The sequence below is a fragment of the Carlito syrichta genome, unplaced genomic scaffold (assembly GCF_000164805.1).
Source record: "Carlito syrichta isolate Samal-C Ts95f unplaced genomic scaffold, Tarsius_syrichta-2.0.1 Scaffold230119, whole genome shotgun sequence".
Taxonomy (NCBI): domain Eukaryota; kingdom Metazoa; phylum Chordata; class Mammalia; order Primates; family Tarsiidae; genus Carlito; species Carlito syrichta.
In genome coordinates this window covers 37,578-53,514 of record NW_007174215.1, presented here as the reverse complement: position 1 = coordinate 53,514, position 15,937 = coordinate 37,578, and the positions used below count along the sequence as shown (strand labels likewise).

At 38.3% G+C, this 15,937-nt stretch overlaps 1 protein-coding gene across 1 annotated transcript in view; it reads left to right on the top strand.

Moving 5' to 3' along the window:
• The first annotated feature begins 616 nt into the window (after positions 1-616).
• The window catches only part of LOC103253437 (ornithine carbamoyltransferase, mitochondrial), a 44,766-nt gene continuing 29,445 nt past the window's right edge, over positions 617-15,937 (top strand). The window contains exon 1 of the mRNA XM_008051746.2: positions 617-700. The gene's annotated coding sequence lies outside the window, so the exon portion shown is untranslated. The remainder of the gene's footprint in view (positions 701-15,937) is intronic.

Here is a 15,937-nt window from a genome sequence, read left to right as displayed (position 1 = left end):
CCATTACCCCAGTGCTCCTTCTCAGTCAATTGTCTTCTCGAGAAGCAACCACTATTTTATTATAATTTCTGCCACTCCAGGTTAGTTTTACCTAGGCTAGAACTTCATATAAGTGGAATTATGCAGTATCCACTCTTTTGTGTCTAGCTTCTTCCATTCAGTGTAATGTTTGTGAGATTCATCTAGTCTATGTTGTGTGTATTATTAGTTTATTCTTTTTACTACTGAGCAGTATTTCATTGTAATTTGTAATATCCCATATTTATACTACAGTTTATTTTTCCACTCTTCTGCATGAACATATTTATATATTTTAAAGAATCAAAACCAGGTTTAGCGCCCCAAAGAGTACAATGTTTCATTATTGCCAGGTCCTGAACAAGGGGATGGAGAAATGGGCACACACCTGAAGGAGACTTGAGTGCTTGTGCACAAAATTTTATCTACTTACCTCAGTTCCTCATTTTGCTTTGCCTGGGAATTCCCTATCAGAGAGGTTGGAGAGCTTTAAAGATTTTGACTTTTCAGTTGAGATGATGCCAATTCCTTGTAATTTCTTTTTCACTTTAGTTCTTTTTTTAAAAAATTATTTTTTCCTTGTTTTCATTGTAGGCTTTGCACTTCTAGGAGGACACCCTTGTTTTCTTACCACACAAGATATTCATTTGGGTGTGAATGAAAGTCTCACGGACACAGCCCGGTTTGTAAATATTTTCTTCTCTCCAAAGCTTATTTCAGAATTTGATGAATAAATTTCAAAAAGAAAATATGGTTTCCCTTCTTCTTGTCCTTTGTACTGTTCTCCATTTTCCCTCTTTTTCCCTTTCCCTGATATTCTAAATGCATCTCATTCATACTCTGGCCACTTTCCATGGGTTGAAATAATTTTTTTAAGAAAATTTTTTGAAGAGGCTTCTGATTATAAAATTTCAAACTTTGGGAAATTTCAAAATCATCAAGTATGACTCTTAGACTTAACAGTTGAGGTAATTGCTGTCCAGGAAAATTGACATGTTCAATGACTCATAACTAGTTAGTATCAAAGTAGGTAATAATACTAATAGCTAACATTTTATTGAGTGCTTATTATGTGCCAAGCATTGGTCTACCTCATAAACCTAAACAGATTGGCATAAAGAAGGGAAACAACTTAATTAGGGACATAACACAAAATCTCAAATGTCGGTGTCTTAACATAATGCAGATATTCCTGATTGGTAATAGGGAAGGACAGATTATTGTTCTATGTTCATTCAGGGATTCTGATTGAGAGTGGTTCTTCCATCTTCAACCTATGGCCTCCAAGACCACCCTGATTGTTAACATTCAACAAGGACCTAAAAGAAGAGAGTATGGAGAAGAAATACTTGTTTCAAAGCCACCTTAGCATGGAAGTACTAGTAACTCACCCCCACCTAGATGAAAGGAAAGTGGGCGAAGGGCTCTTTCCTATGACACTAAAGTGAGAGACTGCAACATAGGCCTCCTGAGTCCCCATGTAACACTCTTACCACTATATCATGTCTGTCTAAGAAATCCAGAGCAAAGGTCTTTGTTGAAAGTTTTTCCCTCAATAGAGAAGACTAATAATTTATTGTTCTTGAAAATGATATGCCATAAAGTAACTTTTTGCAGACACTGTCTGCTTTTTGTGGCAATCTTCCTGGTATATACTAAATAATTAACCTCATTTGACTTGCTGAGGAGATTTCAAATAACTCATCTTTAGGCCTTTTAGTTATTTCAGATGGGACAATGACAGTATTAAGAGGAAGTGTGATTATCCTCTGGATGCTAGGGACAAAAAGAATAAATGAACATAAATGAGTTTTTCTTCCAAATATGCTACCCACTGACTGTGATTATATTTTCCTAATAATTCTGCTCCCACAAAAGTGTAACATACTTCTTATAAGAGAAAATATTACAACCTAATCAAGGGATGAAACCAGAGACACATCCAAAAGAGAAGTTTCAGTGGGGATCCTCCAAATAAGACCAGGCAAATGATGATAAACGAGCCACGTGTGAATTTGTGGTTGGAAAAGGGTTCAATTGGAAGAACAGCTGAGCATCCAAAAAAGATTTTAACAGTGAAGACTGACAGCCAGAAAGAGGTCTGAAGCCAGAAATCAGTAGAGAAGGCAGGACCTCCAGAGCAAGAGACAAATAAATAGCCAAGCATGAGCAGAAATCTGAGGAGGAGTATAAATGTGCTTTCTTCTGTGCTTGTTTTCCACACAACTGCCACTGCACATTCTTAGTTAGAGGAGCGCTACATAGATCCCGAGGAAAATAATTTGCTCACAAGTTCCAACATAATTGGGACATATTGAGTCCATATAATTAGTCTCATTGCTGCATGAATATATAGACCATAACATTGGTCCATATACTCATAATTCCTTGTGATTATTTCATCTTAGCCAAAAGACTGAATGAAAATAATAGCTACTCCTTAATGGGTATCTACTATGGGCCTCTTGTGCTATTATCTCTAAATATTTGTAAAAAATCTTGCAAAGTAAGTATTATTGGCCTAGTTTTATAGATGAGGAAAGCATGGCTCAGAAAAGTTAATGGAGCTTAGAAGCTGACTAAATCAGGATTTAAATCAAGCAGTCTTTTTTTTTTAAGGCCATGTTGTTTTGACCACCTCTTAATGCTTCTTCTATGTGGCCCATGAGAGAGGCAGTGAAATAAGTTACGGAAAGCATTGGCTTGCCTGTCAGGAGGTCTCCATGACCACCATGGGGTTTGATGATTCACTAGGAGGACTCATAGGGCTTAGTATATTGTCATATTAATAGTTATGATTTATTACAGCAAAAGCATATCAAACTCAATCAACAAAGGGAGAAGACAGAAGCAGGAAAGTGAAAGGAGTTCCTGTTTTATGGAGAAGGTGGTAGATTAGGTATTGGACATACTGAGTTAAAGGTTGAACCACAAAGCGCAAACGTCTATAAGCTATTGGAGATAAAGACCTTGGGTAAAGTTGAGAGCTGGAGAAATATAAGCTCAGTAGTTAAAAAATGAGCTCCACATGTCTGGGCACAGTGTTTCATGCCTGTAATCCTGGTACTTTGGGAGACTGAGGCGAGAGAATTGTTTGAGCCCAGGAGTTCGAGACCAGCCTAGGCAACATAGCGAGACCTCATTGCTACAGAGAAAAAAAAAACAACAACAAGATTAGCCGGGCATGGTGATATGCACCTGTAGTCAGCTAGGGAGGCTGAGGCCAAAGGATTGCCTAAGCCCAGGAGGTCGAAGTTGTAGTGAGCCAATATTGTATCACAGCACTCCAGACTAAGTGACAGAGTGAGACCCCCCCAACTCAAAAAAAAAAATGCTCCACAGTCTCAATGTGGAAGAATTTCAGAAGGATGTACCTTGAGGGCAGGTGCAATTAGGAAGGGGCAGGAGGAAAGAGAATAAGGATAGTACAATATCAGAAGAGGCTGAGATGGAAATCTGACTTTCTTCCATGTGCCCCATTACTGCTTAATCCGCCAAAGTATCTGACAAACAAGATATTCTGAGACTCAGAAATTCAATAAAGCTAAATTAGAGAAGACAAGAGAAATCCACTGCCTTTCACAGAAGCAATTGAACAGGAGAAGCAAGCAAGTGAATCTCAATGACATCTACCTTGCTTATATGCACCATACAACCCTTAGCAATTGTCTCCTTTGCTTTCTGTACAACTTTAACTTTTTAAGTTGCAGAGGGATGGGATGACGTCTAAATGATGGTGCTGACCCTTTCAAATCAAGAGAATAGTGCACCCCTGACACTGATTGACTGTGTTGCTTCTCCATCTACCGTCTGACTGCTTTGGGGCCTAGTGCAATAAAAAGTGCCTGCACACTGGTGAGAGATGAACCTGAGGGGGAATACAGTGAATGTAACAATAGAAAGAAAAAAAAAAGAAGGAAAGCTGGGCCACTCCCCTGAAAGCTGCTAAATGCAGTTTCCAAAGTATCACTTATTTGTCAAATTAATTTAGTTATTCATTTATTCAAAAATAGTTATTGACTGTCTAGTTTTTCTTCCAGACGTTGTTTTAGCACTAAGAATAAAGTGCTGATCAAGTTAAACAAGATCCTTGTTGGAGTGAAAATTACATTCTGGAATAAGGAGGCTTTTACTAAACAAATAAATAAAGCATGAATAAAAGAGTAGGTTGGAATAAGTGCTCTGATGAAGCTAAAGCTGGGTGTTTTTTGTTGGTGGGGTGGAGTTACCTTAGATTGGATGGTCAGAGAAAGCCTCTCTGAGGAGATGACAGTAGAGTTAAAAACCCTATTTAAAAAGTCAGATGTGCAATGCTATGGGAAGAGCAGCACAGACAGAAAAAAATGCTGATGCAAAATCTAAAGCAGCAACAAGTTCAATACGTTCAGGAACAGAAGAAAAGCTAGCAATATTATGAAACCTAGACATATTATTAAACCTGAATTTGTGTAGAACTACTGCCAGGGTAGGGGGTACATATAACATCAATAAGGGTTCCCAAACTCAAAACAGGCAAAGTCAGGACCAAGGGAAGGCCCAAACTTTACCTGTATGATGACCACTTATGTACCTAACCCTGAGTTGTACCCCACATCTTTGAAATAAAAATATAGAGAAGAAAAGTAGTACAAAAAGCAACCTGAATTTTTTTTTAAAGTACCCTTATAGGTTGGTCCTCAGTCTCACTCACCAAAGAAGGGAAAGATAAAATCAGATCAGGGGAAAAAAATATACATTGAAAATAAAATGTGTTATATAGCAGATCTCTAGAACTTATTCATTCAACTTTTGCAACTAAAACTTTATACCCACTGAAAAACAACTTCCATTGCCACCCCCAGCCTCTGCCAGCCACCATTCTACTCTCACCTTCTGTGAGTTTGACTATGTTAGATAACATATAAGTGGAATTATGCAGTATTTGCCCTTCTGCACCTGGCTTATTTCACTTAGCATAATGTCCTTCAGGTTCATCCATGTTGTTGGATATGCCAAGATCTCCTTTCTTATAAAGCGAAATGATATTCCATCATACATACACGCCACATTTTTAATCCATTCATCAGTTGATGGTCATTTATTTTGTTTCCACATTTTGGCTATTGTGAATAGTGCTGCAAGGAACATGAGAGTAGAAATATTTCTTTGAGATTCTGATTTCAATTATTTTGGATAAATACCCCAAAGTGAGATTGCCAAATCATGTGGTAATTCTATGTCTAATTGTTTGAAGCACATCCACATTGTTTTTTATAGTGGCTGCACCATTTTACATTCCCACCAATGGTGTACAAGGGTTCCAGTATTTCCATATCGTTGCCAACACTTATTATCTTTTGTCTTTTTTATAATGCCATTCTAACAGGTGTGAGGTGATATCTCATTGTGGTTTTGATTTGCACTTCCCTGACTACTAGTGATGTTTGCCACATTTTCATATACCTGTTTGCCATTTGTGTCTTTTTTTGCAGGAATGTCTATTCAAGTACTTTGCCCTTTTTTTAATTGCTTTTTTTTTTTTTTTTTTTTACTGTTAAGCTATAAGAGTTTCTTATATGTTTTGGATATTAACCCCTTATCAGATATAGGTTTGTAGATATTTTCTCTCATTTTATAGGTTGTCTTTTTATTCTTTTCATTTTTCTTTTTGCTGTGCAGAAGTATTTAGATCTCATGTTAAGTATTCATGCCACAATAAAAAGTCTTACATTTAGAAGCAAGATTTTTAAAACTAGTTCATAATACACAAGTATTCTAAAGAAGAGTTCACAATAAAAGAGATAAAACTGTATTACTCTTTTCTTCCTTGATTACAACAATAAAACCTGTTTATTGTGCAAAATATTGCGGGGAAAATCTCCCTAGCTAAGTCTGAGTTGAATATTGTGCAATCTGAAGGAAAGTGAAGGGGGGCACTGAGGTGGAGCTGTCCATTGATATTTTGGAGGAGCTGGTATGTTGGGAGTTCCCAAAACCACCTCCTGTTTTGATAATTCATTAGAAGGACTCACAAGGCTCAATATACAGTTATACTCATGGCTAAGATTTGTTACAACAGAAGGACCCAAAGCAAAATCAACAAGGAGAAAAAGTGAATGGGGTGAAATCTGGGGAAAATCAGGCACAAGCTTCCTGGGGTTCTCACCCAGTGGAGTCACACAGGATGTGCTTACTTCCTTCAGTAAACTAGTTCCCAAAGCTTTTATTGAGGGCTATTTACATAAGCACCTTCTGCTTAGCATGGACCTAAATTCCAGACTTCCAGAAAAAACGCAAGCCGCGCTCGGTGGTTCAGCCTGTAATCCCGCGCCTTTGGGAGGCTGAGGTGAGTGGATTGCCTGAGCCTGCGAGTTCGAGACCCGCCTGGGCAGCGAGACCTCATCTCTACAATAAATAAAAAAATCAGCCAGGTATGGTAGCGCATGTCTGTAATTCCGGCTACGCGGAAGGCTGAGGCGGAAGGATCGCTGGAGCCCAGCAGGTCGAGGCTGCGGTGGCCGTGAGCGGCCACGGCACTCCAGTTTGGGCCGACTGATGAGACTCCAACTCAAAAAAAAAAAAAAAAGATTTGAGTTGCTTCCATGGCTCAGTGTGAATCCCTGGAGACCTATCCTTCCACTTGATAGAATCAACCCCATTGCTTATTTCCCTCTATTGAATAGTGTCTCTTAGCAACTTTTTCTCACCCCCTAACATAGCAGAAAACACAAAACATACACTTGTACATTCACCTGAATTTGCTTCAGATTCAAGGGTGCTTTCAGATTTTGTGCTCTATTGGGGTTAAGAGATAGATATTCTGTTGTTTTTCTTATTCTGGGCTTGTCCTTTTAGAAATGACACCAAAAGTGACACTTTATCATGACTCAGATCACTGATTCTTTGGACGTTTAAACTCTGATGGAGTTTAGCAAAAGCAGTGGGACATTATCACTCCAGCTTCAAGGCTTTCTGTTTCTTCCATAATGACAGCTGTTCATGCCTAGTGCTCTGAGTGCACCATTGAAAGGTGCATAATAGCTTCACAGTCATTTTCCCTTTAATACAGTACTTAGTAGTGCAGGTTCAGGAACCATGTATGTGAAAAGCTCCATATGAAACCAAATAATGTGACGTTCTACTCTAACTATTTTCCCTCTAGATGTAATTTCCTTATGGTAGTGATTGCTAAAGTGTGTTCAGCTAATGTGAAACTAGGTAGAAAGGAAAATCAGCATAAGTCACTGAGTTAGTTTCTTGGAGTTACCATAACAAATTACCACAAACTTGGTGGCTTAAAACAACAAAAATCTATTCTCTCACAGTTTTGCAGGCTAGAAATTCAAAATCAGTGTGTCACTAGGACCACATTTTCCTTCCTGGTGGCTCTCAGAAATCCTTGGCATTCCTTGGCTTGTAGCTGCATCACTGCAAACTCTGTCTCCATCTTTATCTGGGCTTTTCTCTGTGTGCCTTTGTGTATCCTATTCTCTTCTTATAAGGATACTTGTCAGTGAATTTAAGACCTACCCTACTCCAGTATGACTTCATCTTAATTAATTACATATGCAAATATTTTACTTCCAAACAAGGTCACATTCTGAATTTCTAGGTGGACATGAATTTTGGGGGGGACACCATTCAATCCACTGCAACCATGTATCCACAAGACATTGTAGCAACATAAAAGGGTTTCCAATCATTGTTATTCTCATACCCCAAATAATGAAAGTTATAGGGGGATTTTTGGATGATACACTCCTCAAGAAAAGGAGTGAACTACTGTCATATTGAAAGGAATGTTTTAAAAAGTTGGAATACTGTTATTAAGGTATTTATACCAATTATATTAAGATGATAAAAGGTAAGTTTTTTATGTTTCTTGGTAAAAATGTTTTAAAATATTGATACCTAATGGGAAACATTTGCCTAATTAGTGCTAATAAAGTGGTACCTGATGAGAAGTGTAATACTTGCATGCATCTATACAGAGGACACTAAGAAACTAGCAGGCATGACAGTTATATATCCTTGGGTAAATGGTGATGAAAGCCAGTCTCTCAAAGCAGGAACTATGATACATTCTCTTAGAGGTAGTGTGCTGTAATGTCTAGAACAAGGGCTTTGAAGCAGTCAGGCTTTAGTTCAGTCCACAGCTCTACCATACACTGTCCCTTATGGTGTAGGCCAGTAGCTTCTGAATCTCTCAGTTTCAAAATGGATATATTAATACTTATGCTAATGACTTATATTAGGATAAATGAAATCTTGCTTTAAAGGATAGGCACACAGATGAAATCCAAGCAATGCTGGTTGAATCCAGTTATGATTTAACCCAGTCTCAAGCCAAGTTCTAACTCAATTTCTGACCATCTCTGTGGTTTTTTAAACAACTTATACTAACTCAGCACTGAACTTCCAATAGCACATTTTGAGGAGGCTATTTTGAATGCCATTATATCCCCCCAATCATTTTTTTCTAAGGTTTTCAAACGTGGGATCTAACATCTAAATTAATAAATTGAATATGGCAATTTCATTCAACATCTCTGGCTTCCTCCAACACTAGCCTATCTGAGGAGACCCCATCTAGCTTTGCTGAAGGTATTTTCTTGTTTCCTCATCATTCTTATATTCATATAACTAAAATGATAATCTGGATAGAGACACCAGAGGGCTAGAATATTCTCTTTTCTGGATGGAGATTCATAGAGTTATCCCTTGATCAATCCCTTGATCAATTTACACTGGGGATAGAGCATGTCTCCTCTAGGGCTTTGGCCTGCTGTGATAACAAATAAAAATAGGAAACATCCGTTTTTAAGTGATTAAAGAGGTTTTCAATGGTATTATTATGCACAAGTAAAATCTCCTTCCTCTGTTTCCCAGTCAGCTATTCAACTGATAAGAATTGTCATAGATAACAAACTAGAGTTTAGACGGTACACAGTCTGATTCAAGCAAGGCAGGATTGAGATAAAAGGAATAAAGAATGGCAGGACCCTATGAGAATACAACTTGTGTTTGCTTTTGACTTTTGCCACATATTCACCATGTTGCTATATTTAGGAACAATTCAACTCCTTCTAAAAATAACAGGATTGCTGTGTGATTATCCATCTCATCAACATCCACGGTTGCACAGAAGATCTGACCAAGCACGCTAGTTGTGGGGTTTTTTTTCCATTTTTTTTCAATATTTGTTAACCCAACCATACAAACTCTGCACCAGCTTTTCCTGAGTTTGTGGGGTATTTGTTTATTATGTTTTTTGTTTTGTTTCTCTTCACTTTATTTTGACCTTCAATGTGTTTTAGTTAATTCATAAACAAGTTTTGATCTTACGCCAAAAGAAAAAATTATCAAAGAATAACAGAAACTCAGGGTTGGAAAGGATTTATTTATAACAATTATTGTTATTTTTAAATTTTTTTATTTTAAAGATGTGGGTTACAATTCAGGTTTAGGTATACAAGTGGTCATTGTACAGGTAAAGTTTGGGCCTCCTTTTGGTCCCGACTTCACCTGGTTTGAGATCAGGTACCCTTATTGATGCTCCCCCTTCCTCCCCTGGCAGTGTCTCACTACTGCCAATCCGTTTCTTTTTTCTTTTCTTTTTTTTTTTTTGAGTTGGAGTCTCACTCTGTCACCCAGACTGGAGTGCAGTGGCCGCTCCTGGCCACCGCAGCCTCGACCTGCTGGGCTCCGGCCATCCTGCCGCCTCAGCCTTCCGAGTAGCTGGAACTACAGGTGCGCGCTACCACACCCGGGTCATTCTGATTTATTGTAGAGATGAGGTCTCGCCAAGTTGCCCAGGCGGGTCGCGAACCAATCCCTTTCTTATTGTATTATGGTAAATGTTCAGGGTCTGCTTATGAGTGAGAACATGTGGTACTCAGTACTTTGTTTCTGTGATAGATCACTGAATATGATAGACTCTAAATCCACCCAAGTTGCTGCAAAGTTCATAATTTTGTTCTTCTTTATGGCTGTATAAGATTCAATCATGTTTATGTGCCACATTTTTTATCTAGTTCAGTTTCTACGGGCAGCACAGTTGGTTACATGTTTTTGCTATTGTGAATAGTGCTGAAATAAACATGTGTGTGCAAGTATCTTTTTTGTAGAGTGATTTAAGTTCCTCCAGGTATATTCCCAGAAGGGGGATTGCTGTCACATGGAAGGTCAATTTCTAGTTCTTTTAGGAACCACCACAGCTTTCCATAGAGGTTGAACTACTTTGCATTTTCACCAACAACGTAAAAGCCATTCCCTTTTCTCCACATCCTAGCCAGCATCTGTTGTTTTTTGTTTATTAATGATAGCCATTTTTACTGGAGTTAGGTGGTATCTCAATATGGTTTTGATTTGCATTTCTCTAACAATTAGTGAGGCTGAGCATTTTTTCATGTGTCTGTTGGCTGCTTGTGTGTCTTCTTTTGAGAAGTGTCTAATCATGTCCTTGGCCCACTTTTTAATGGGGCTTTTTTTTGTTTTTCTTTTTGTTTCCTTGCAGCACGTTTAAGTTCCTTGTAGATCCTGGATGTTAGGCCTTTGTCAGATATACAGTTGGCAAATATTTTTTCTCATTCTGTGAACTATCTCTCAACTCTCTTGATGGTTTGTTTGGCTTTGCAGAAGCTTTTCAGTTTGATGAGGTCCCACTTGCCTGTCTTCTCTCTTATGGCATGGGCACTTGGGGTTTTGATCAGGAATTGGCTGCCAGTTCCAATTTCCTTAAGGGTGTCTCCTGAGTTTTCTAAGATTCTTAAGGTTTGAAGTTTTACATTTAAGTCTTTGATCCATTTGGAGTTGATTTTTGTGTGTGGTGATAGTAGGAGTCCTGTTTCTTTCATCTGCCTATGGTCAGCCAGTTTTCCCAGCACCATTTACTGAATAGGTTTTCCCCTCCCTAGTAGTTGTTATTGGAGGCTTTGTTGAAGATGAGTTGATTGAGAAATTGAGGTTGTGCTTCTGGAGTCTCTATCCTGTTCCATTGGTCTATGTACCTGTTCTTGTACCAATACTAGGCTGTTTTGATTATTTAAACTTTATTATAAGACTATAATATTATATTATATATAATATTATAATATATAATAATAATATAATATTATAAGACTATAATAAAGTTTAAAGTCTGGAAGTGTGATACCTCCACTTTGTTTCTTTTGCTAAGGATTGTTTTGGTCATTCATGGTCATTTATGTTTCCATATGAATTTCTGTATTGTTGTTTCCAGGTCTGAGAAGAATGATGTTGGTAATTTAATGGGTCTAGCATTGAATCTGTAGATTGCCTTTGGTAGAATGGACATCTTAACAATGTTGATTCTTCTAATTCATGAGCATGGAATATTTTCCCATTTGTTGGTGCCATCTTTGACTTCTTTGAGCAGTGTTTTGTAGTTTTCATTGTAAAGGTCTTTCACTTCTATGGTTAGGAAGATGCCGAGGTATTTCTTTCTTTTTTGTGTGTGTGTGTATGGCTATTGTGAATGGGATTGTGCCTTTTATTTGACTCTCTGCCTGTTTGTTGTTGTTGTATAAGAATGTGACTGTCTTTTGCACATTTATTTTGTACCTGAGACTTTGGCAAAGTCCCTTGTCAGTGCAAGGAGTTTTTTGACAAATTCTTTTGGATTTTCGAGGTATAGGATCATATCATCAGCAATGAGGGATAACTTGACTTCTTCTCTTCCTATTTGGATACCCCTGATTTCCTTCTTTTGTCTGATTGTTCTAGCTAGGACTTCTAACACTATGTTGAACAGGAGGGGTGAGAGTGGGCAGACTTGTTTTGTTCTGGTTTTCAGGGGAAATCCTTCAATTTCTGTCTGTTTAGCAATATGTTGGCTGTGGGTTTATCGTAGATGACTCTTACTATTTTGAGGTATGTTCCCTCTATGCCTAGGTGTTTAAGGGTTTTTATCAAGAAGCGATGCTAGATTTTATCAAAAGTCTTTACTGTATCTAATGATGTAATCATGTGGTTCCTGTTTTTGCATCTGTTGATATATTTAATTACATTTATGGTCTTGTGGATGTTAAAATAGCCCTGCATCCCAGGGATGAAGCCTACTCTGTCATGGTGGATGATTTTTGAGATGTGTTGTTGGATCAAATTTGCTATAATCTTTTTGAATATTTTTGCATCTATGTTCAGCAGGTATATTGGCCTGTAGTTCTCTTTCTTAGTTGGATCTTTACCCGGTTGGATTATCAGTGTGATGTTAGCTTCATAAAATGATTTGGAGAGCATTCTATCTTTCTTGATTGCCTGGAATACTTTTAATAAGATTGGTATTAGCTCCTCCTTGTATGTTTTATAGAATTCTGGTGGAAATTCATCGGGTCCAGGGCTTTTTTTTTTTTTTTTGGTAAGTAGTTTTCTTATGACAGAGTTAATTTCCTGGGATGTTATTGGTCTATTTAGGATCTCAATTTCATTTTACTTCAACCTTGGGAGATTGTGTGATGTCATAAAGACCTCCATTTCATTTAGATTATCAAGTCTGTTTCCATACAGGTATGGATAGTAATCTTTGATAATCATTTGTATTCCTTTGGGGTCAGTTGTGACTTGGTCTTTTGCGTTCTCATTGTGTTTATTTGTGCTTTTGCTTTTTTTTTTTTTTTTTTTGAGTTAGAGTCTCACTCTGTCACCCAGACTGGAGTGCAGTGGCCGCTCCCGGCCACGCAGCCTCGACCTTCTGGGCTCCGGCGATCCTTCCGCCTCAGCCTTCCAAGTAGCTAGAATTACAGGCATGCACTACCACGCCCAGCTGATTTTTTGATTTATTGTAGAGATGAGGTCTCGCTGCCCAGGTGGGTCTCGAACCCGTGGGCTCAGGCAATCCACTCACCTCAGCCTCCCAAAGGCGCGGGATTACAGGCTGAGCCACTGAGCCCGGTTTTATTTGTGCTTTTTCTCTCTTTTTCTTGGTCATACTGGCTAGGGGTCCCTCTATCTTGTTTATCCTTTCAAAGAACCAGTTTTCTGTTTTGTTAATTTCTTCTATGGTATTTTTATCTTCTATGTCCCATATTTGGGCTTTTACTTTGGTGATCTGGATTCTTCTGCTGCAGTTAGGGTTTTGGTGGTCTTGCCTTTCAAGCTCCCTTAGGCTGTCAACTTGTTCTCTTTCTATTTTCTTTATGTGTGTTTGTAGAGATACAAATTCCCCTCTCTGTACTGTTTTCACAGTATCCTGGAGGTTTTGGTGAGATGTTTCTTCATTTTCATTTGTTTCCAGGAATCTTTTAATTTCTGCATTGATCCAAGAGTTGTTCAGCATCATGCTGTTTAGTGTCCATTTCTTTGTGGGTTTTGGGGAATTTTGTTGGTGGTGATATTTATTTTTATTCCACTGTGGTCTGAGAAGTTGCATGGCAGAATTTCAATCTTGTGAAATTTGTTTGTGCTTGATTTATGGCCAAGGATGTGGTTGATCGTGGAGTACATACCATGTGGTAATGGGTAGAATGTGTATTCTGTGGTTCTTGGGTGAAGGGTTCTGTAGTTATCTACTAAGTCAATTTGGTCAAGCATCAAGTTGAGTTTCCAGATCTCTTTGTTGATTTTTTTGCCTTGATGATCTATCTAGGGTTGTTAGTGGGGTGTTTAAGTCTCCAGCTATGCTAGTGTTAGAGTCAATATCTTTTTTTAGTTTACTTAGTAGCTGCTTTATAAAAACTGGTGCTCCTATATTGAGTGCATATATGTTTAGGATGGATATTACTCATTGATGGATTGAACATTTTATCATTATGTAGTGTCCTTCCTTATCTTTTTAAATTTTCGATAGCTTAAAGATTGTTTTGTCTGATATTAAGATTGCGACTTCTGCCTTCTTCTGTGATTCATTTGCCTGGAAATTCGATTTCTGTCTTCTAACTTTGAGTCTGTGGGCATCCTTTTGTTGTGAGATGAGTTTCCTGGAGACAACAAATTACGGGGTCATGTGTTTTTATCCAGTTTTCTATTCTTTGTCTTTTCAGTGGTGCATTTAGTTCATTCACATTCGGGCTGATTATTGAAATGTGAATTTTTGTCCCTGTCATAATGCTCTTATAAGGCTATCTTGCTGTCATTTAGCTTTGGTGTTCATATATGTGTGTGTTTTCATTTTTATGAGTATGCTGTGTATTCTGCTGCTTCTGTGTTTGTTTGTGGTCTTGTGAAGTATATGGTCTTTCTTTTGTTTCATTTTTCTCCTGTGCACAGCACCTTTTTAAAGCATCTATTGTAGAGCTGGTCTCGAAGCAGCATCTTCTCTTAGGGATTGGATGTCTGTGGAGGATTTTAATTCTCCCTCACTGATGAAGCTTAGCCTGGCTGGGTAGGAAATTATTGGTTGAAATTGTTTATTTCTGATAGCATTAAATATTAGGGTCCAATTCCTTCTGGCCTGTAGTGTTTCTGCAGATAAGCCTGCAGCAATTCTGATTGGTCTCCCCTGGTAGGTAGTCTGACCTGTTCCCTTTGCTGCCGTTAGAATGTTTTCTTTTATACCTACTTTGTGTAGGTGAATTACTATGTGTCTAAGGATTGGTCTTCTCATAAGATGTCTTGCAGCAGTTCTCTGAGTCTCTTGTGCTTGTATAGTCTTCTCTCTGGTCAGATAAGGGAAGTTTTCTTGAATGACCTCATGAAATGTTGGTTACAGAGTATTTTCTGTTTCTCCTTCTTTTGGAAGTATTCCAATCAGATGTAGGTTTGGTTTCTTGATAAAATCACACATCTCTTGGAGAATTTCTTCTTCCTTCTTAAGTTTTTTTTTTCTATATTTTTAATAGATTTGGTTAGTTCCATATTTTGGTCTTCCACCTCTGAGATTCTTTCTTCTGCTTGGTCAATTCTGCTTCCCATGCTTGTCAGCTGATCATTTATTCATTGGATGAAGTTCTTTGTTTCTGTTATTTCTAAATATGCTTTCTTGAGTTTATTCAGCTCCGTTGTAATTTTATTTTAGTTTTAGCTCTTGCATTTCTTGATTTTTATTCATTCTATCCAATGATTCTCTGATTTCTGTAAGTACCTTCTGAGTGCTGTCGTTCTTGGAGATAGCCATTGTTTGTGCCCCAGTAGTTGTTCTTTTTAGCACTGACTCTTTGCTGGGGCTCTAGTTAGCAGAAATTCTTTGTTGGTTTTTCTTTATTTGTAACAGTTTTCCTATCTTTCTCTTTAATTTCATTGCTCAGTGTAAAATGGAGAAGCTGTCACTTCTGATATTTGCTCTACCTTTTGTCTTTCCTTGATCTGGAGCTCCAGATCTGTTCAATTATGAAGTAAGACTGAGGGTGGGGCATTGTGCTGTCTCTTTCCAATTTTGAGCACTTACTAGGGAATAAGGAGGGCTGCAGGGATTCAGAACCAATTGGCAGGTCATAATGTTTGCTTCCTGATGAATGGGCCAGCTGGGACTAGCTCTCATCTGTGCACAATGTGACCTTATAGTGAGTATGCTTGCATAGCCCCTGAGTCCAAGACAAGGTATAAGAGGGAAAAGAGAGCGCAGAAGGAGGGGGGAAAGGGAAAGGAAGAGAAAGGAAAAGTAGAAAGAAAAATAGAAAAAGAAAAGAGAAGAAAATACAAAAATATAAATAAAGAACAAAGAGAAATAGAAGAAGGAAAGAAAAGAGAAAAACAACCAATAAACAAAACAACCAAATGAGATAATTAAACAAATGAACCAATACCACCACCAGCCTCCTTCTCAGTCAGTTCCCCTGTCTGTGTCTATCACCCAGCAGCTGACTCAGGGTGGAGGGTGAATCGTCTGGGGTTTTGCATTTGCCGTTACCCACCAGGGTTTGTGCACTGGGGACAATGTTCTCTGAGGTCACAAAGAGCAGCCCCAGTGCAATGCAGAGATCAGTGCCTGGTCTCAAGATGCAGTTCTGATGTTCTGCAGAGGCTGCCCTGGCGCACTCCTCTG